This window comes from Podarcis filfolensis (genome assembly GCF_964270895.1).
Source record: "Podarcis filfolensis genome assembly, chromosome: W".
Classification (NCBI taxonomy): domain Eukaryota; kingdom Metazoa; phylum Chordata; class Lepidosauria; order Squamata; family Lacertidae; genus Podarcis; species Podarcis filfolensis.
The window spans coordinates 4,335,235-4,356,987 of record NC_139619.1 but is presented as its reverse complement, the minus strand read 5'-3'; the positions used below and the strand labels follow the sequence as shown (position 1 = coordinate 4,356,987).

At 46.8% G+C, this 21,753-nt stretch overlaps 1 long non-coding RNA gene and 1 pseudogene across 2 annotated transcripts in view; one reads left to right on the top strand and one right to left on the bottom strand.

Annotated features, from left to right (window-relative positions):
* The window catches only part of LOC310753795, a 537,002-nt gene that overhangs the window by 134,183 nt on the left and 381,066 nt on the right, over positions 1–21,753 (bottom strand). The gene's annotated exons all lie outside the window — the stretch shown is intronic.
* LOC310753700 (inositol polyphosphate 5-phosphatase OCRL-like) overlaps positions 1–21,753 on the top strand; it is a 248,152-nt pseudogene that overhangs the window by 12,411 nt on the left and 213,988 nt on the right. The window contains exons 5-10 of the transcript in view: positions 754–885; positions 1,374–1,463; positions 1,946–2,085; positions 2,872–3,034; positions 6,286–6,471; positions 9,958–10,042. The product of the transcript in view is annotated as an inositol polyphosphate 5-phosphatase OCRL-like (transcript). The remainder of the gene's footprint in view (positions 1–753; positions 886–1,373; positions 1,464–1,945; positions 2,086–2,871; positions 3,035–6,285; positions 6,472–9,957; positions 10,043–21,753) is intronic.

The following is a 21,753-nucleotide window of genomic DNA, read 5'->3' as shown; positions in this document are numbered from 1 at the left end:
TACTGCTTCTCTTGGTGGAGTATGTTCTGTGGCCATTATGGCTAGTAGCCATTGAGCCTCACCATCCATGATTTGGCATATTCTTGTGGTTCTTGACAACTGTCAGAAGCCACCTAGGCCTGCTAGTTTCATTGCTCTTGCTGTGGTAATGGGGAAATCAAAAGGACAGGCGGAACATGTAGTGACGAAGCCGGAAAATGGCAGGCTCCTTTGGGCAGCATTTCAGGTGCCAGAAAGGGTCTGTTGGATCACTGAAAAAATAGTGTCTGAACAAGAATAACGGGGCCCCTTGCTTTGGGGAAGGATCATCATTTGGTGGTGTGCCATATGCTTTGTATGCAGAGTCTCTAGTTGAAAGGCACCTCCACCTGAAAAAGGATTGGGCCACAGAGAGCTGCTGCCAGCCAGAGTAGACTTAATTAATGAATTGTGGGGTTGGAAGGGATCATGAGGGTCATCTAGTCCAACCCCCTGCAATGTAGGAATCCAAACTGGGGGAGGTCAGAAATTCATTCTGACCTGGTAGAAGGCAGCTTTTGATTTCCTGACAACTCTCTCCATGAGGCAAAATGCCTGCACACCTGCAAGGTCCGCCCCTTCAGAAGTTGGACTCCCAAGCCCCATCATCTCCAGCTCTTGACCGTGGTCAAGATCACAGGCCGTGTGTGGAGCCAAAGTTGGACTGTGTGAGCCTTGTGTGTTGCCTCAGCCAGTCCAACAGTCCTGGTGTCTCTCCTGTCTCCTTGCAGTGGGAAGTGCCGTGTGCCAGCATGGTGTGAGCCAATCCTCTGGAGAGGAGGCAGCGTGAATCAGCTCAGCTACCGAAGCCACATGGAATTGAAAAGGAGCGACCACAAGCCCGTCAGCTCCCTCTTCCTCACAGGGGTAACACCTGCCCTGGCCAGGGCTATCGTCTATTCAGGGTTTTTAGTTGCCTGCTATGTGGCACCTCCTCGAATCTGGGCAGGCCCTGACCAACAACCAGGCCCCTTTCCACAGAGCTCCTCTTTGGCAAATGACTTCCGGTGCAAGGAGTGGGCAGGTTTTGGCTCTGTTAGGCTTCCATTCTCCACTCTTCTGAGTACACGCTGCTCCTGCAGGCATGGCAGACCACATGGGCTGAACTGTATACCTTAACCGTTGGCTCCATTCATGCAATGGAGCTTCTATGGTACTTGGCTTGGAGCATTTGGCTTCAGCCCATTGGCTCTGGAAGTCACAGCCGCTGCCATCCTGGGGAAGCTCTCAGAGTTACAGTACTTGCCTCTTTCAGGGCTGGGAACAGGGGGGTGCATCAGGCCTTTCTGCTCTTAACTCATACCCCCCCTTTAGTCCATAGCCCCAACAAATGTACTCTGCCCCCCCACCCATAGGTGAAGGTTGTGGATGACCGACGGTACCGGAAAGTGTTTGAGGATATTGTTCAGTTGATGGACAGGATGGAGAACGAATTCCTTCCCTCCCTGGAGGGAGGTAAAGATGAATAGGATCCTCTCCAACCCCTTAACGAGGGTTTGCTGCAAAAAGACCAGGGGGGAAAGAAGCCCTTGGCCCATCTAGCTCAGTCTTGATTTCCGAGGGATCTCTCCCAGCCCTACCTGGAGATTCTGGGGATAGAACCTGGAACCTTTGCATGCAAGGCAGATGCCCTTCCACTGAGCGGCAGCCTCTTCCTCTTCCTCGCAGGCAAAGACTCCAGGGGTAGCCAGCGTGGTGCCCTCCAGATGCTGGACTACAACTCCCATCATCCCCAGCCAACATGGCCAGTGGCAAGTGCAGCAATATCTGGAGAGCCCCACGTGGACCTGTTGCATGTGCAGTCCCCTAAATGAGAGCCCGGGGCCAAGGACAAACTTCCCCCTGGAGCACGTTTCCTTGCCTCTGCTGAAGGCAAGCAGTCTCTCTCCCCCCCCCCCCCCCTTTTGCTCTGCAGTTTCCGTTTGAGAATGTGAAGTTCCGGCAGCTGCAGAAGGAGAAGTTCCAGATCACAAACAACGGGCAGGTCACCCTCCACTTCTCCTTTATCCCCAAGCTCAGTGACAGTGACTTGGAGCCCAGCGCGTCTCTCTCTGGAATCAGAGAACTGTAGAGTTGGAAAGGGACCCCAAGGCTCATCTAGGGAAGGGCCTTCCTTTTCTCCTCCTCTTCCCAACCCTCCTCCCTCAAACCTTGGGAGTTTGGTAGAGCAGGGGAGGCTTAACATTTGTGGGCTGCATTGCCCCATGCTCAAGCCTCCAAGGGCCATACGTCAAAGCAGCTGAGCCCAAAGTGTAAAAGTGCGTGTGACCAGCTTTAAACAAACACACACACACACAAATGAATTGAAGCCAAACAATGCTGGAGGGTCCCAAAAAACCTTTTGGCATCGCAGGGAACCAGTGAGAGCAGTCCGTCAAAAAATTACTTTTTTAAAACAATGCGTATTTTTATGTTGTGGAGGCACAAAAATATCTTGGGGATCACATAGAACTAGCCAAACTTTTAAAAACTCAATGAAATGTAAACTAAAAAAGAAAGTTACATTGGGGGCGCAAAAATCCTTTCCCTTTTTATATTCTTTTGTTAGGATCACTTTCTCTCACCCCCCAGTATCCTGTCACCATCTTCTGTGCAGCTGCTGCTTTGGAGGACTAGAGAGGAAAGTGGGGTGGGGGTGGGAACTGAGTTGCTTCTTTTCCAAATTCTTGAAGCTAAGGTTTGCCCCATACACCTGTGAGAACAGGATGCTGTACTAGATGGGCCATTGGCCTGATCCAGCAGCCTCCTATTGTGTCCTTCTGTTCAATTCTTCACTGTCTTAACTTTTAATTTACAGACAAGCCAACTTGGCTGTGCCAAAGTGTGTATCTACCTGACCTCCTCCCGTTTTAGGTGAGACGGTGGACATTTCCCTGGATGTGTACGTCAGCAAGGAAGAGAAGATTGAGGCTATCTTTGTCCTTCACCTTGACCGTGGCAAGGACTATTTCCTCACCATCAGTGGGAGCTACCTACCAAGCTGCTTCAGGACCTCCTTGGAAGCCTTGTGCTGGATGTCTACCCTTCCCACTCTGCTTGCCTGCTTGAAAAACAGCTGCTCTTCCACTCAGAAATGTGGGGGCTGGGGGTCCTCCGCTGCATTCAGCTTCAGCTTCTGTAGCTGTGCATCCGCTTCCTGTGTGCTGTTCATGCCCTTTGTTTGCCTTGACTGAGTCATCCCAGGTTCTGGTCCTCCCACCTGCCCTTTCGCAGGGCCACTGAACCGTGTGCATTTCCCTGCCATCTGCCCGGATACTGTTCAGCCAACGGGCTGTTTCTTTCTCTTCTCAGGGCCTGTGCCATTAACACCCTTGGTTGTCTTTTGCTCTTGCCTTCCTCCTCTGATCTCAGGGAGAAGACAGCTTCCTAGAAAAGGTAACCGTTGGTTTGCTATCCTCTAGATGTTCTTGTAGCGGGCTCAAATCAGGTACAGGCAACGCCCTGTTTACACGGGGGTTGCGTTCCGAGGTACCGTGCGTTTAAATGAAATTGCGTATATTGGGGACAGCATTGGAAAAGCCTGCAAACACCCTCTAAACTTCCGGAAACCCTTTTGAAAGGCCTTTTGAAAACCAGCAGCCTCCCTGCAAAACTCCTTGCTCCAACTCTCCACAGGCCTGAGAGGTCGGCGCCAAAGCTCCTGGGAGGGAGTCGAGATGCTGTTTCCATGCCACTTTGCCGCTTTTCTGCTCTTGGGAGTGTAGCACCCTGCTTGTGGTTAACGCTTAGCTGGAACGAAATATTCAACGCAGCAATAGAGAAATTAAAATAATAATTTATTTGTCAGACAAATAAATGATAGGCACAGTGGTATATGGTTACCAAAGCTCTGCCCACTCCAGCCCTGATGGTCAGCACTTATATTTCCTCAGCCCAGCCCCCTTGCTCCTCCTTTGGCTGCCTCTGTCCAATCAGCCTGGTTGAAATTCCTATTGGCTGTTTGCTAGAACCAATCATAAAAGATACACCCATTTCCTATTACCTTTTATGGGAGACAAAAAGCTATATTTCCTTCTATCCATAAATGGCAGACAAGTAGCCATATATCTTACATTTGCCTCAACAAGGCACCTTAATCACCAGATCACCTTTTGCCCCTTTCCCCCTCCATTCCAAAATAGATGGCTAAAACAGATGGCTCATGGTCTTACATTTTGTCTAAACAGAGATCTTGGGTTCACATTCTCACACACCATCAATGAAATAAGAATCTAACATAAGAATCTAACATTTCTTACTTTCTAAATCCTTTGCATAATTACATTTAAGCCAACAAATCTCATACATTAGCATAGATAGCTTTTTAGAAGAAAAGACCTTTTCAAAATAAAACCTCTTCAGTTTACACCCTCCTTTCCCGGCCAGCTGCTTTTCCCATTAGCTCTTGCCCTTTAACCTTAGGAAAATGGGGCTAAAGTCTGATGGGAGGCACATGGTATTATTTTCTGTTAAACAATAAATCTTACTATTTACCAACTCTTAATTAGTGTTTTTGCAGCTTGATTGTATTCTGTAATATGTAGGGTCAGTATAACCTTTGCTCCCAGCCTGTAATTCAATTTTACAACTTTGAGAATTTTGTCTCCTGCTATAAATCAGGCGGGCCCTGTTTAGGAAGATAAACATCTGCCAAAGTACTTAGCCAGCTGCTTTTCTGCCTGGCATGAAACATTTGCAAATCTTTAAGCTCATTTTAAAATACAGGCCTTGATCAGATGCCTCAGTAGTGGCTGCTTTGTTGTGGCTCAGGGAAATGTCACTCCTCTCAAAATCAGATATACTTGGGTGTATTATCCTAGCCACAAGGAGATAGTGGTGACTGTCAATTTGGACAGCTGTAGACATTTAGAATCATGGAGGATATGTTTATCAGTGGCTACCGGTCAGGGCTATTTCTTGCCACTCTTATCACAAACCACATGCTTTTGATTACCAGTTTCTGGGGAACATGATGGACAGAGTGCTCTTGTCCCCGTGTCCCTATGGACTCCCAAGGGCATGTGGTTGGCCATTGTGGGAACAAAATGCTGATGTAACCCAGCTAGGCTCCTGTCTTCTTTAGCATGCACCAGCTACTCTTGCACTAAGACTCTGATACAGTATGTGTCATTCCCCACACCAATACTCACTCTCTTTCTCTCTCTCTCTCTCTCCAGGGGCGGGGAGTATTGGCGGCGGGGGGGGGGAGGGGAGGGGGGATGAACTGGGTCCTAATCAACAGCTGCCCTGGGGATGAGGGGATCAAATTCTCCATCCTTGCCAACTCCTTTTAGTGATGGGCTGCTTGCCATTGCTGTGCTCCTAAAGCTCTCTTGCTCCCCCCTCCTCTCTTTCTCTTTCTCTTGAATGTGGTAGCTTGAGATAGAACTAACCACCCTGAACATTTCTGGAGAGGAAGATGGGAAGGAGGCCGGAGGCATGGTTCACCAGCTGCTGTGTGCTGCGTTGCCCATATAAAGTCGTGGGCTGGGGCTCCAGCTGTTGCTCAGTTTCTACCACTGCCTCTGCAACGTGCTCTAGACAAGGGGTGGTGAACAAGTGACCCCATCATCTCATCATGCTGGCTGGGGCTGCAGCCCATCAACCTATGAAGGCCCATCCATGTTCTGTTGCTGTTTTTGTTACTTATTTCCTGCCCTTCACCCTAAGGTCCCAGGGCAGGTTCCAGCAATTTAAATGTTAGCCAAACCTCATGTCCACAGCTGCATATTCAGTAAGCTTTTGGGTGAACTGCACATCTGGAGTGGGAGGATTACTAGCTGCGTATTAATAGGGGGAGGGGGAGCTTGGATTTGGGGTGCAAGCAATTTGTTTTTTGTTTTCCCACTTGAGATGCTTGCTGTGGCTAGGGCTGGGCAATACGTTAATATAGATATATTTTCAAATCAGCTTGAAGTCTAGATAGTGAGACTGGTTTCATAATTTCTGACCTGGCAATATACTGCGAATCATGATGTGTGTGTGTACTATGCAAAAAACACCATGTGGGGGGAAACTGTGAAGCCAGACAATGCTTCTCTAGATTCCTGCAGCCCCTGTGGACTCTGCCAGTTCAGCTTTCCCCTGCCCTCCTGCAGGGGGCAGCAAAAATCACAATGCGGGGGAAACCGTGAAGCCAGCCAATGCCTCTACATAGCTCCATCTTATTTCAGACATCGTGATATATTGGTGTATTGCAATGTTTAGCTAGTGATATATCACCGTGTTGAAAGCCAGCTATCGCCCAGCCCTAGTTGTGGCCTCAGAGGGCAAGACTTGTCCACCCAGCTGGAGCAAGGAAAGAATGCATACAGGCACACATTCTGTCAGGCTCTCATGCCAGTCCCGCTTGTCATTGGACCTCCAGGAGAAGCAGTTTCTGGATATCGTACCCCAGGATGGTGATGACTCCACTGAGCGGCCAAGGAGATCTGGCTTTTGGTGGACCACCTCTTCAAGAATGCCTGCCACCAGGTGAGCTGAGGGGGACGGTACCATTGAAAGGATGGGTGTGGGCTGGAATCCAGTACCAGTTTTGGGGTGTGCAGGTTCCAAACGTCCCAATTGATTTATATCTTAGCTACCGACTCGCTCTTACAAGCTCCTGCTGTGAGTATAGTGGCACCTTGGTGGAGCGGCAGCGGGTAGGACATCCAGCATACGCTATTCCTTAGAGTGTCTCAGAAGAACCCAAGTGTTCCCAACCATTGTCTGTCTCTCCCTAGCAAAGCGGCTCTCTGAGACTTGCCACTAGAAGACGCGGGGAATGATTTCACTCTCCCATTGCCCCAAATCATGAGAAGGATAGTAGGAATGCTACTGTGGAAAGCAGGCGGGATACAATAATAATAACAATAATAATAATTTATTATTTATACCCCGCCCATCTGGCTGGGCCTCCCCAGCCACTCTGGGCGGCTTCCATAGAAACCAAAAATACACTAAAATATCACACGTTAAAAACTTCCCTGAACAGGGCTGCCTTAAGATGTCTTCTGAATGTCAGGTAGTTGTTTATCGCTTTGATATCTGCTGGAAGGGCGTTCCACAGGGCGGGCGCCACTACCGAGAAGGCCCTCTGCCTGGTTCCCTGTAGCTTTGCTTCTCGCAATGAGGGAACCGCCAGAAGGCCGTTTAGGGCTTTAAAGGTCAGCACCAACACTTTGAATTGTGCTCGGAAACGTACTGGGAGCCAATGTAGGTCTTTCAAGACCGGTGTTATATGGTCTCGGCGGCCGCCCCCAGTCACCAGTCTAGCTGGTCACCTTCAAAGGTAGCCCCACATAGAGCGCATTGCAGTAGTCCAAGCGGGAGATAACCAGAGCATGCACCACTCTGGCGAGACAGTCCGCAGGCAGATAGGGTCTCAGCCTATGTACCAGATGGAGCTGGTAAACAGCTGCCCTGGACACAGATTTGACCTGTGCCTCCATGGACAGCTGTGAGTCCAAAATGACTCCCAGGCTGCGCACCTGGTCCTTCAGGGGCACAGTTACCCCATTCAGGACCAGGGAATCCTCCACACCTGCCCGCCTCCTGTCCCCCAAAAACAGTACTTCTGTCTTGTCAGGATTCAACCTCAATCTGTTAGCCGCCATCCATCCTCCAACCGCCTCCAGACACTCACACAGGACCTTCACCGCCTTCACTGGTTCTGATTTAAAAGAGAGGTAGAGCTGGGTATCATCCGCATACTGATGAACACCCAGCCCATACCTCCTGATGATCTCTCCCAGCGGCTGCATGTAAATGTTGAAAAGCATGGGGGAGAGGACAGAACCCTGAGGCACCCCACAAGTGAGAGCCCAGGGGTCTGAACACTCATCCCCCACCACCACTTTCTGAACACGGTCCAGGAGGAAGGAGCGGGACCACTGTATGACAGTGCCCCCAGCTCCCAGCCCCTCAAGACGGTCCAGAAGGATGTTATGGTCGATGGTATCAAACGCCGCTGAGAGATCCAGCAGAACTAGGAAACAACTCTCACCTTTGTCCCTAGCCCGCCGGAGATCATCAACCAGTCCGACCAAGGCAGTTTCAGTACCATGATGAGGCCTGAATCCCGACTGGAAGGGATCCAAATGGTCCGCTTCTTCCAGGCGTGCCTGGAGTTGTTCAGCAACTACTCACTCAATCACCTTGCCCAAGAATGGAAGATTTGAGACTGGGCGATAGTTGGCCATCGTGGCCGCATCTAAAGATGGTTTTTTAAGAAGCGGTTTAATAACCGCCTCTTTCAGCGGGTCTGGGAAGGCTCCCTCACGGAGGGAAGCATTCACCACCCCACGAAGCCTATCGCGCAGTCCTTCCCAGCTAGCTTTTGTAAGCCAGGATGGGCAAGGATCCAGGAGACAGGTGGTTGGTTTTACTCGTCCAAGCAGCCTGTCCACATCCTCGGAGGTAACAGATTGGTAACAGATTGGAATTGATCCCACTCAACTTGACTAGACAGAACTCTAGCACTCTCCCGCCCGTCCCTGCTCCCACAGTGGAGTCTACTTCTTCCCGCATCTGAGCGATTTTATCTGCAAAAAACTTTGCAGGAGAACATGTGGCCCGTACTGTGCCCCGATGTTGCAGGTGGTTCCGCTAAATTGTGAACCACCTGAAAAAGTCTCCTGCTGCTGTTTTCTGCAGATGCAATAGAGGCGGTGAAGAAATTCTTCTTCACCGTCGCTATCGCCACTTGGTAGGCTCGATGTTGAGCTCTAACCTGTGTCCGGTCAGATTCAGAATGAGTTATCTGCCACCGGCGCTCTAGCCGTCTCAACGATTGTTTCATTGCCCTCAGACCTGTGGAAAACCACGCGGCTGTCCGGGCTCCATGCAATCGGAGAGGGTGCTTCGGAGCCAAACAGTCAATAGCCCTGGTTAACTCCACATTCCAGAGGGCCACCAGGGAATCAGCTGAAAGGCTATCAACATGGGATAAAGCATCCCCTACCACTCTCTGGAAACCATCTGGATCCATTAAATGGCGGGGGCGGACCATCTGAATTGGCCCCACCTCCCTGCAGAGGGGATGGGTCGCAGAGAAGTCCAATTGCACCAGGAAGTGATATGACCATGGCACTTCTTTCGTTTCGCTGTCCCGAGCGGCCCCTTGTAAGGTCGTGTCGGCATGGATGTTAAAATCCCCTAGGACAACCAAACTAGGTGTCTCCAGGAGAACATCTGCCACAACCTGAAGCAGCTCGGGCAGGGAATCCTTGGTGCAGCGGGGAGGTCGGTACACCAAAAGGAATCCTGTACTGCCCCTATTGCCCAACTTCCAGAACATGCACTCGGAAAACTGGGTCTTCCCAATAGGACGCCTGGTGCAAACTAATGACTTCCTAAAAATCACTGCAACCCCCCCTCCCCGCCCACACGACCTGGGTTGCTGTGCGTAAGAGAAACCTGGTGGACAAGCAGCGGCAAGGACAGGCCCATCTGCTTCATCCAACCAAGTCTCTGTTACACATGCCAGGTCCAATCCTCCATCCATGATCAAGTCATGGATGGCAGTGGTCTTATGAATCATTGACCTGGCTTTGCACAGCAGCACCTTCAGGTCATGTGGGTATCCCTTGCTGATTCTAGTATCCATCCGGTCAGGACCAGACCCGGAGGCAGGAATAGTCCTCAGACAACGACTAAACCTGCCCCCTCTGTAATGACATGGTCTAGTCTTAGCGTAACTCCTCCTCCTACCCGTGATCACTGAGATCGGTTGTCCCAGTGCATCCCCCCCTGTGGAACATGCCCCAGCCATTTTGTGGGGTGGGGCCCACTCCCCGGCAGCCATGACCCTTCCCCTTAAGAACAAAATAACACCTTAAACAAACAAACAAAACCAATAAAACAATACAAACAAAAAAATGTAAAAATTACAAAAACATCAAAATAAAAAAATAATTCCCCAAGCTATCCAGGATGTACCTCATCCCTTCCGAACGCATGGGTGATACTCTGCTTCAGGAGGACCTCTTCCAGACCCCGGGCATGCAGGACGAGCTGCAGGAGAGAATTGAGTGCCTGGACACCAGCATTCCCGAGACGATCCGTATCCTCTTTGGGGGACATTGTTGGGGAGCAGGGCTGCTTGGTGGCTTTCTTTCGCTCTTGGCTGGAGTGGACCTCACTTTTATATACCTGGTGGCTTAGGTTCCTAGGCCAGCCCATCCTTAAGGCTCTGGGACACAGCAAAATGAAATGCCCACAGTCAAGTCCAGTCATGCATCCAAACAGCTTCACAGCTTTAACCTCCATTTGAAAACATCAGCCTGGCTAGATAGAGCAGAGGTGGGGAATCTTGACAGGCCCGGAGACTTCCAGGTTGGCGCCTCTGGCAATGGCGGATCGGGAGGAACTTGCTCCGTGGAAAGCAGGGTCTTACCGCCACGGCGAAGGCGGAGACCCTCTGAAATCACATGCGGGAGAAGCTTGTGAACTTGGGATTCGGCTGGCACCTTCAGCGCCTCCCCTACTCGCGGGGAAACCCTGTTTTGGGGATCCGGAGCGATGTGGGGTGAGTGGCGCGGTGCTTCGAATTGACTGCTTTTTTCACGGAGTGAAGCCGCATTGCTGTTGCCGGAGAGCACTGACTTTTTCCTGTGGACAATTGGATTTTAAACAACTACCCGTGAGTAGAACGGAAAATTGGATTTTTAAATACCTTAATTTGGCACTGTTACGGGGAAGGTCTTAAACAGGAAGTCCGCCTTCCCCTTTTGTAAATAGATTGAAGCAAAGACATTATAAGCTGAAGTCTTTGAAAGCTTTTGGCAAAGGATTAAATTTCCATCAGTTGAAACTACAAAACCCCCCTTGGAAGCAGGAGAAGAGGGGGGAAATTTTGGACTTAGCGAGCCTGCAGGAGAGAGTGAAAAACCAAATTACCACTGCTCTGAACCTGGAAAAGGGCTGCCAGAAAGAGTGAAGTTTTGGGAGAGTTCATTGACTGTGAACAGAACATTTTTGACAGCTAGTTAAATAAGAGAAAGATACTGTTTCCATTGTCCTCTTCTGCGTTTAAAAAGGAGGAAAAGTAACTGAAAAGTGAAACTATCTTTATAGCTTGGGTTGTGTTTGAAAGGACTGATACAAGTGGAGACTGTTTCCCTCTAGAGGGAGCCTTTGAAACTGTTACAGGAGTATAACTGAGGAATCGCCAGCTGCGAGATAAGAAATTGTGAGAACCAGAGACTGACCTTGGACCATCTAAAATGTTGACAGGAGAAGCCATTGTGACGGTATTATGTAAGATAAGCTATTCGCTGGAACAGCTTCATAAGAAGACGGATGACATGTCTTTTAAAATTGACAACTTGGAACAAAAAGTGACTAATTGGAGACAAAAAGTGAGCACCAATACAGAAATAATTCAGGACTTGGTACAAGAATCTACTTTGGCAGGACAAATTGTGGAGGAGAAAGAGAAAGCTGTGGTTGTTGAGCCTAAAGGAATACAAGCGGGATCCTCAGTCTTACAGAAGCAAATTGAGGATTACAAGTCTAGGCCTTCTATGATTGAATTAAGTAAAAGCCAGACTTTGAGGATTGGATCCCGGCTTGGACGGAAGAAGGAAAGTTGGAAAGATCCCTCTATGCAGGGATTAACTGACTTTTGGGACATGGACTTGGGTCTGGAGGAGATTGGAGTTCTGGGGGTTTTTGGATTTGGAGGAATTTTGAAACATGTCATGAAACACCTTATAGACCTTAGCTTCAACAATGGAAATTTGGCTGACCTGTCCAGAAGGAATAAAAGCATGGTTAGGTTGGAGTCTTTCCGAGATCTGCTCTTTGGCATTAAAGAATATGAAGAAGACCTGCAGAAGGGACCTGGAAAAGAGTTAAGAGCCTCGGACATAAGATCTCCAGGTTGATGGACTATATGGAGTTGACAGAAAGGACTGGCAGAATCCGAAACCAGGGAGAGGAGATGGTGGAAGAAGATTGGAGAATTTAAAGTTTATATATAGAAATACTGTAAAATTTAATGAGTGATAGAAAAATGGTGGAAAGAAATTTTATGGCCTTAGCAGAAATATCATAAGGAGTTAAGCATATATAAGCATTTTAGTTTTAATGAAAAATAAGGTTAAAAAATATGTTAAGATATTTATAATATGATAGAAAATAGAGAAAGATGGAAAGGATTTGCTGAAACAATTAATAGAAGTGGAATACAAGAAGGGAGGTGAGAGGAAGTCGAGGAAACAAGGGAATGAAAGATAGAGTATGGAAAAGGTGTGATGTATGTTTTTAAATGGTTTTTGTTTTGTTTTGTTTAGGGTTAGTTTAGTTTAGTTTAGTTTAGTTTAGTTTAGTTTAGTTTAGTTTAGTTTAATGTGTTTAGTTTAATGTGTTTAGGTTGTGTTTTGTATTGTTTATTCATTGTATTGTATTGTTTCTTTTTCTTTTTTTGTTTTTTTTTTCTCTTGTCTTTTTTCCTTTTTCTTCCTTTTCTGTAATCTTTAAAAGTAATAAATATTAATTAAAAAAAAAAAAAGAATCTTGACAGGCCCGCAGGCCCCACATCTAGCATCATACGTGGTGTCAGATGTGGAGACAGGTAAAGACATGGCTGCAAAGGAGCTTCAAGGGTGCGTTCAATTGTTCTTTGGCAAGCAGGGTTTCTTGACCGCACTTTTGGAGTTGACCACTAGTATTTGTTGTTTGGATTGAAACCATGCCTGCAGAAGGACATTTCCTCGGCAGATCAGCTTTGCAGGCAGCTTTGTCAAGAGGGGAGGTGTGGGATAATTACAGTGGGGTGGCTCAGTTGGTAGAGCGTGACACTCTTAATCTCAGGGCTGCGGGTTCAAAATGTGGGGTAATAAGCAAAGGATTTTAGGTATACTAAAAACAACAAGACCGCCCATAAAATGTATGCTATTGCCATGCCAAAATGAGAGAAAATTAGTTGGAGGGAGGCAAGGGATGGGGCCACGGACCCCTGATTGGGAATAACGGAACTAGATGGTCCTCGGTGTCCCTTCCAACTCCACAATTCTATGATCCTGTGTCTTAAACACAAATCTTGAGGAATAGTGTGTGTGTGAGTGGGGGGGTTCTGTTTGAACTTTCCCAGCCTTTGCTTTATTCTGATTTGCGCTTGCGTCCCTACTCCCCACGTGTAGAATTGCTATACCTTTGGGTTTTCCTGGACATTCAAGCGTTTCCCGCATGGACACTTGTTTCCAACGGCCAAATCCCGGCAATTCCGGGCGAATGGCAACCCTACCCACTTGTGCCAGATTGCCTGGCATACATTACAAGCATCTAGTCACATAGATTCTCCAGAATCCCGGGGCTAGCCCACCTGACGGGAAGAGTCCGCGACCAGAAGGAGGAGGAGTACCAGGAAGAATGGACAAAATTCAAAGATTATTTAGCTGAATATGTCAAGATAACCTAACTGGAAAAGCTTGCAAATACGAGATAGGCTTAGGATTTAAATATGTAAGGACAGGAATTAAGATGCTTCAAGCTAGATTAGAAAGAATGAAAGATGTGATCAAGTTATTTATTTATTTATTTATATTATTTTTTTTTTAGAAGATTGATTTTGGAAAACTGTTAAAATGAAATACAATGAAATTCAACCAGGGGGATTTGAGGAAGTCACTTAACAATGTTATCAAGATTGGTTTAATTACAATTAGGATGTTTGTTTGTTTGTTTGTTTGTTTGTTTGTTTGTCTTAAATTTTTTTGGAAAATTAATTTAAAAAACTGAAAAGAAAAACACCATAGATTATCCAGAATCCCAAGCAGCGACATTGTGAAACTTTCATAGGAATAAAAGGTAGGGGGGAAGGAGGCACAATGTCAAGCAAGCAACAGAATAAACCCGAGCACTGTGGGTCTAAAACCGGCCCCTGAATCTCTTGCTCCCCACTCTGCCCTTCTGACAGTAACATTTTTTTGCTTGCTGGATGGCTGTGTGCAATGAGAGCTCAGTCACTGAGGAAGGGTGCTGGCCCAGTGGGAGAAGTATGTGCTTGGCATGCAGGCGATCCAAAAATCAATTCAAGAGCAAAATTCCAGTTCTCATGTTTTCTGTATACATGGCTAATTTTAAGGGGAATAGCATGGTGCCTTCCACAGAGTCAGACCATTGAGCCGCCTAACTCCTTAAGGGAGGACCAGAGCTCGCTGCTGATGCAGGTCCCAGAACAGTCTCCAGCATCTCCACATGAAACTGAAAACATCACCTGCCTGGAACCTTGTAGAGCCACTGCCAATCAGTACAGACAGTGCTGAGTTAGGTAGCTATGATCCATCCACCATCACCCTTTGCCCGAAGCAAAGGCACATTGCTGGTCCAAATCTTTGAAAGAAGTTCCTTGCTCACCAAGCCACCTGCCCTCCTTTATGCATTGCCGATGGCTTATCAAAGGGATCCTCACTGCAAGTCTCATCAAGGCAGACAGCTTGATGAAATCTTGGTGCCCTTTCTTACAAAATGCTAACAGGGACAATGGCACCAGTTGCCCTCTGGACTCACAGGGTGCAGCTGATTTTGGAGCCATCAATTGTACACATTTGGAATGGCCCTTGAGAAAGGATAGTCTGCCTATAGTCAGCAGCTTACCCCCTTGTTGTTTGTTAAAAACTTGAATAAAAAGCATGCTTAAAATAAAACAGGAAAGATGAAATTTTGCTGGCTTCTTGAGAAAAGAATAATGCCTCATTATTTGTATCTGCTTTTAAATGTTGTTTCTCTTCTCTTTGTAATGAGTTTTACTGGGTCTGTGGTCATTTTAAGTTGCTTACCTTCACTAAAATATATAAATCTACTCGACTGGAAACTTTTATTATCCAAATTCAAACCCACTTTGGATAGCCAAATTCCTGGAGTGGGGAGGAGGGTTCAATGTTCTAATAGATTAGATATGGACAGTCCTTCAGTACAGCAAAACTTGACACTTTGAAACCTTTGAGTCCTTTCCAAAAGGACTTCACCCACTATTTAGGGGGGAAGTATGTCAGAACTGACCTTCTGCAGTACTGATTCCACATTCTTGGACTCCTAATCTTACACGTAAATTAGAGCTGGAACCATCTCAGGCCCTATGGCTCTTGAAATGACCATGACCTATTGAGCAAAACCACAGAATCCACCTCTCTGGTGACTAAACCCCACTTGCTTTTACAAAATAAATTAACAACAGAGGAAAATCATGGAAGAAATAAAATGGCTTTTGAAATTAACAAAGGCGATTCCTTTTATCCACATGTATTACGGGACATGTTCAAAGCGCCCCTCAGGAGAAATTCTGTAAGCAAAGGTAGCAGGCTTTGAAAAGCTTATGCAGATACACAAGGACACATTGCTAAAAGAAACAAAGGGATTTGGAGGGACCATGAGTGAACAGGTAGTACCAGAATGTACAGAATTGTACCTAGAAAAAGGTTACAACTGGATTACCTTTTTGTAAACAAAAGCAACAACAACCCCCAAAATAAAACTCGGAAGCAGCAGGACTCCTTAGGAACTCTTCAAAAAACAAAACACAAAACTGCATATCCCTACCTAGTCACCAAATGTGAGGGGAAACGTAAGCCAGCATCTTACACTGCTTTAAATGATAGCCAGATTCTGCAATTTTTTACCACACCAGAAGTAAAAGCACGGGGCATTAATAAGTTTTTGAAAAATCATGCACTTCATTTGTAGGCAAGGGAAAGCTTTCTGAAATGTACAAAATCTTACTAAGACACACAATCTGTTGAAATGACCAAGCAGCGGACAAGATTCGGGGAAATGTTCCTTTCCATTCACCTTAAGCAAAGATGTGGTGACCTTGTGCATCCATAAATAACTTTCAGAAATGTATTTCATTACTTCCCAAAGCTTCTCAATGGGCTACCAAATGGCATTTCTTTCTATTTTGGATGAAACTGGGGAAGCAGCTTTAGAAGAAGGGGTTGCTGACATTCACTGGCCTGGAAAACACCTGATGCCAATATGATGGCAAATTGTGGGTGGTGCATTGATGGAGAAACTAAGGCAACAAATGGGGACATGACGCCACCGGTGTTCTAAAGATACATTTCATGTAAAGATTATGATGGGCTTCTTCAAATGCCCATAGCCTCTTACAAGCAGAGGTTTTAGATCAATTTTCTGTAAACCTCTGTCATAAATAGTTGTCACTGAAAATACGACCCAACAATGCAATGCTGGACTCATCCCTCCCGTCAGCGTGCCTGGAAAGCACGGGTCCCAGTAGTTTCCGCCTTACTCTGCTCCTTTCTCTGTGAAAGCCTGCTCTTTAGCTTTCACATCGGAGCAAACCTCAACCCACCCCCTCCCAAAGAAACCTTTTTTATGAGCCCCCCTACTCTGCGTGTGCTTGAAGCTAACTGCTTTCTTTGGCTCCTGTCTCAATGTGCAGAAATTGAGCACATGAATTTTCCAGCATCGGGAGTTTCCCCCAAGACAGTGTCAAGATCAGGCGTGTTTGTGTGGCTCCACGCTTGCAATTCTAGGGGCTTTGGCTAAGAGGAGTGCATGCACTTTCAGCAAGACATAGCTAGCTAGCTAGCTAGACAGTTTACATCCCTTTGCTACACTTTAAATTTCTGCATGCCATCTGCTGTTGTGGAACAAGTCATCCCCATGATCCCTCTAGCCCAGTGTTCTCTAGGGCGGCCCACAGAAGCTCTCAAGGGTTTCAGACAAACCATTTGTTCACTTCAGCATATAGCTGTCAAAAGAAATGTATTCTCTAGAAGGTCACAGGCTCCCCAGTCTTTGGGGTAGAGGTTTGACGTCTGAGACTAGATCTGCAGGACTCTCAAACATTTCACTCTGTAGAGATGAGTAGTCGGCACCGTCCGAGTATAGGAGGAGGGGGGGTGGAATACAGGGCTGAGAAATAGAAGAATGCGTTCAATCTCCTACACAAAGCCAGAGCCAATTATGAAGATTCACCAGTTGCTTATAGATCAAATGCATGGATCATGCAGCTGCAAAGAGGTCTACCCAGCCGCTCCCACAGGCAACATGGAATTCTTCTGTGCAATTTACTGTGTTGTTGTTGTTGTTAAAGATGTAAGACAAGCCTATATTGCACTTCATTAAAAATGCCAGGTCACTTCACAACAATATACTGATGGACTCAGTAGAATCAGCAATCAGTACTGGGGCACGGGCCTTGGCTGGCACCCTGCAATGCACGGCCCCTGCGCCAGTCCTGAGGAGGCTCAAGGCCAGGGGTCAGCAACCTTTTCAGCCGTGGGCTGGTCCACCGTCCCTCACAGCATGTGGGGGGCTGGACTATTTTTTTTTATTTTTTTTTGGGGGGGGAAATGAACGAATTCCCACAAAAAACCCAGAGGTGCATTTTAAATGAAAGGACACATTCTACTCATGGAAAAACACATTGATTCCCGGACTGTCCGTGGGCCGGATTGAGAAGACGATTGGGCCGCATCCGGCCCCCGGGCCTTCAGTTGCCTACCCCTGCTCAAGGCAATCACTTCCTGCACTTCACGTTAACGCAGAAGACGGCCCAGTTGTGCTCAGATGCTCAAAATTCCCTTTTCACCTTTGAATCTTTGGAGGGTCTGTTTCAGTTGGCATCGGGACAGCTCACCTAGCAGTGCAGCTGCCTTTATTGCAGAGGCAGGAAGTTTCCTTCCTTTCATATTCAGGATTTCTGTACTCACATAGAAATAATAAAATGGTTTCTGCTGTTTGTTAAAAGTCATGAATGAACTCTCACAACTCGTTGATAAGGTAGCTTGCTTGTGTTTCGAGAAATCGTATAAGAGGAGCATTTCAGCAAATGTTTTCACTTTATCATTTCATTTTCATCTGTATATTTTGTGCACATATTTTCCTGTATGTTTTAGACAGAGAGGAGTAGCAATAGGGTTAGAGGCAAGGGTCAGAGTTAGTGTTGTGTGAGCATTTTAAAGCAGTTGAGTTTAAACAGGAGGGGATTTCACCTGAAGAGATGGCCAGCATCGTGAATCTGTAAGTAGGATTTTGTCTGCTTCTTTTTTGCAATCTTCTGGGGCGAGGGCTTGGGGTCCCCCACACGGCCAGCATCCCCATGGAATTCAACCCCTTCCTGAACAGCTTAACTTCTCTTTCCACCCGCCTTCCCATTCTCCCTCAAATCTCATTGCAGCTCAGCTGGTTAGAGGGAGCTGCAGATAGCACCAAGGTTGCAGGTTCGATTCCCATAAGGTACAGCTGCATATTCCTGCATTGCAGGGGGTTGGACTAGATGATCCCCAGGGTACCTTCCATGATCATTATTTTGGGATGCTTTTTATTACATTCATAGCCCACTTTTCATCCAAGCAGTTCAAGGTGGCATTGATGCTTCCCTTATCTTTCCTTTGCTGGGGGTGGGGGTGGGGGGAGTGTTGGAATCCCGCCCCCCATACATGAGATGCACCACTGTGTTCCTGTGGAGAGCCGTTTGGGGTCTGTGGGTGCATAAAAAAACAAAAAGAGCCCTATTGCGTGGCGAGTTCCCGCCCCCCCCCCCCAAAGTGGAAATAAAGACACATGACACAATTATTTCAGGTTAATGGGCTAAATATGGCCAGAACTTTATTGGTTACAGGTGATGAGTGGTATTGGCTTAGGCATTGGTCCTAACCGACTATCCGGCTTCAGCCCATCCACTTGAAGTCCGGGAAGGGTTAACCACCAGTAGGGGGACTCCTGCTGATGCACATCAACTCGCAACCCCCCCCCCCCCCAGGTAGGCGAAAAACCAAGTCCGGCAAAAGAGGGCGATCCCCGGGCGCACCAGCGATAAATAGGGCTGGTCAAACCCCCTGAGCCAGCCGACTGGCTGTCCAGGGGCTGACGCGGCCGGGGATTCCCTCAGTCGCCCGCAACTCCACCTCCTTTGTAGGCGGAAGTGGCTTTGCTGGATCAGAGGAAAAGCCCATCTAGTCCAAACTCACAAGCAGTAGCCCACTCCTGCTGCTTCTCCTCTAGCTGTGGGCTTCAGAGGTAGAGTGCCTCTGTTCCTGGAAGCTCTATATTGCTATGTTGAGTGATAGTAAGAGATGCTGTTGTTCTCCTCCAACTATTGGTGTAATCTGCTTCCCAGCCCTGCAGGCTACTTGTCCTTGTAGCATCGGCTGCCTGCAAATTTCAGCAACGGAGTAAACATGATGTGAAGAAGTTCCCACCAGCATTCTCAAATGAGTTTGTTCAAAGCTCTCCCTCCATCTGCTTTCTCTCCAAGGCCACGATCATCTTGGATAACTCCTTCCTGCTCCTTTCCTTGTTGGTGTTTTAAAAAATAAATAAATAAATAAACAAATGATTAAAGATTTATTAGTTTACAAAAAAAAAACGTGCCTTGTCTCTTTTGTCAAGTTGTGTTTTCTACAGATCAGTTTCTTTGTTGTGAGACATTAGTGTTGCATGCAGTGTTGGGTTAGGAAGAACAGAGGGGGAAAGAGGGGGAGGGTGGGGGAGGGTGGCAATGCTTCTCTTCTACTTAGTGTACAGGGGAAACTTGGGAAATTAGAATATCGTGGAAAAGTTCATTTATTCAAGTAATTCAACTTAAAAGGTGAAACTAATATATGAGATAGACTCATGACATGCAAAGCGAGATATGTCAAGCCTTTATTTGTTATGATTGTGATATTATGGCGCACAGCTGATGAAAACCCCAAATTAACAATCTCAGAAAATTAGAATATGAAATGAAATCAGCAAAACAAGGATTGCAAATAGAGCAATATTTGACCTCTGAGAAGTAGAAGCATGCATATGTACTCACTACTTGGTTTGGGCCCCTTTTGCATCAATTACTGCCTCAATGTGGCGTGGCATGGATGCTACCAGCCTGTGACACTGCTGAGGTGTTATGGAAGATCAGGATGCTTCAACAGCAGCCTTCAGCTCTTCTGCATTGCTTGGTCTCTTGTCTCTCATCTTTCTCTTGGCAATGCCCCATAGATTCTCTATGGGGTTCAGGTCAGGCGAGTTTTCTGGCCAATCAAGCACAGTAATCCCATGGGCATTGAACCAGGTTTTGGTACTTTTGGCAGTGTGGGCAGGTGCCAAGTCCTGCTGGAAAATGAAGTCAGCAATGACTTCAAAAGCTTGTCTGCAGAAGGAAGCATGAAGTGCTCCAAAATCTCCTGGTAGACTGCTGCGTTGACCCTGGACTTAATGAAGCACAGTGGACCAACAGCAGCTGATGGCATGGCTCCCCAAATCAACACTTCACACTGAACTTCCAGCATCTGGCATTGTGTGCCTCCCCATTCTTCCTCCAGACTCTGGGTCCTTGGTTTCCAAATGAGATGCAAAAGTTGCTCTCATCAGAAAAGAGGACTTGGGACCACTGAGCAACAGACCAGTTCTTTTTTTTCCTTTAGCCCAGGCAAGATGCTTCTGACGTTTCTTGTTCAGGAGCGGCTTGACAAGAGGAATATGACATTTGAAGCCCAGCTCCAGGATCCTTCTGTGTGTGGTGGCTCTTGATGCACTAACTCCAGCCTCAGTCCACTCCTTGTGAAAGTCCCCAACACGTTTGAATGGTCTTTTCCTGACAATCCTGTCCAGGCTGTGGTCATCCCTGCTGCTTGTGCACCTTTTTCTTCCACACTTTCCCCTTCCGCATAACTTTCCAATAATGTGCTTTGATACAGCACTTTGGGAACATCCAACTTCTTCTGCAATTACCCTTTGAGGCTTTCCCTCCTTATGGAGGGTCTCAATGATGGCTTTCTGCACAACTGTCAGGTCAGCAGCCTTCCCCATGATTGTGCTTCCTACTGAACCCATTGCAGGTGTTATGGATTGAATAGCTACTGCACCTTTTCACAATATTCTAACTTTATGGGATTGTTAATTTGGGTTTTTTATCAGCTGTACCCCATATTCATCACAATTATAACAAATAAAGGCTTGACATGTATCGCTTTGCATGTCATGAGTCTATCTCATATATTAGTTTTACCTTTTTTAAGTTGAATTACTGAAATAAATGAACTTTTCCACAATATTCTAATTTTCCGAGTTTCCCGGTATGTGTGGGGTTTTGTGTCAGCATCACTTGTGTGGGTTCACTTACTATTCCCTTGTTGCATTTCCTTGGTGGTGAGAGAGGTTGGGGGGGTGACCTAGGGTGTGGTTGGTGGTCTTTGGTTGGCTGCAGGGAGATTTGTTTTTGTGTGTGAGTGGGCACCTAGGGTACAAATAACCAGAAACCTCATCAAACTATACCTCCACAACTACAACCCCTCGTGGCGACAAATCAACAAATACCCGAGGAGATGCAACAACACCAAATGCTCCTTTCCTTGTTGATACAATGTCCCACAGCCGAAGTAGTGTGTGAAATGACACGGCTCTGCCTGCAACTGTTAGGCTACCCGTATTTGTGTTATGGCTATGCTGCAAAGACTCCCTGCCTTCTCTTACACACACACACCCCATTTTGGTTGTAGGCTTCTGTCTCAGGTTTTGAAATGTGTTGGGGAGGGGGCTTTACTGGGTTGTTTTTCACCTTTATTATGCATTTTGTGTTTCTATATTGTGATTTTTATGTTGGAACCAGTGCTTTTTTTCTATCAAAAAAAATGTTTGGGGTACTCTCATTTTGACTCAAGAAAACCACCATATTATAGTTCAAATCGGGGAAAATAAATGCAGTACAGTAAATGGACAAAAGTGCAAAGATTCACAAAATGTTTCGGGGTGTGCGTACCCCTGCATCCCCCCAGAAAAAAGCACTGGTTGTAACTGAGACCTGTGGGTATAGGGCGG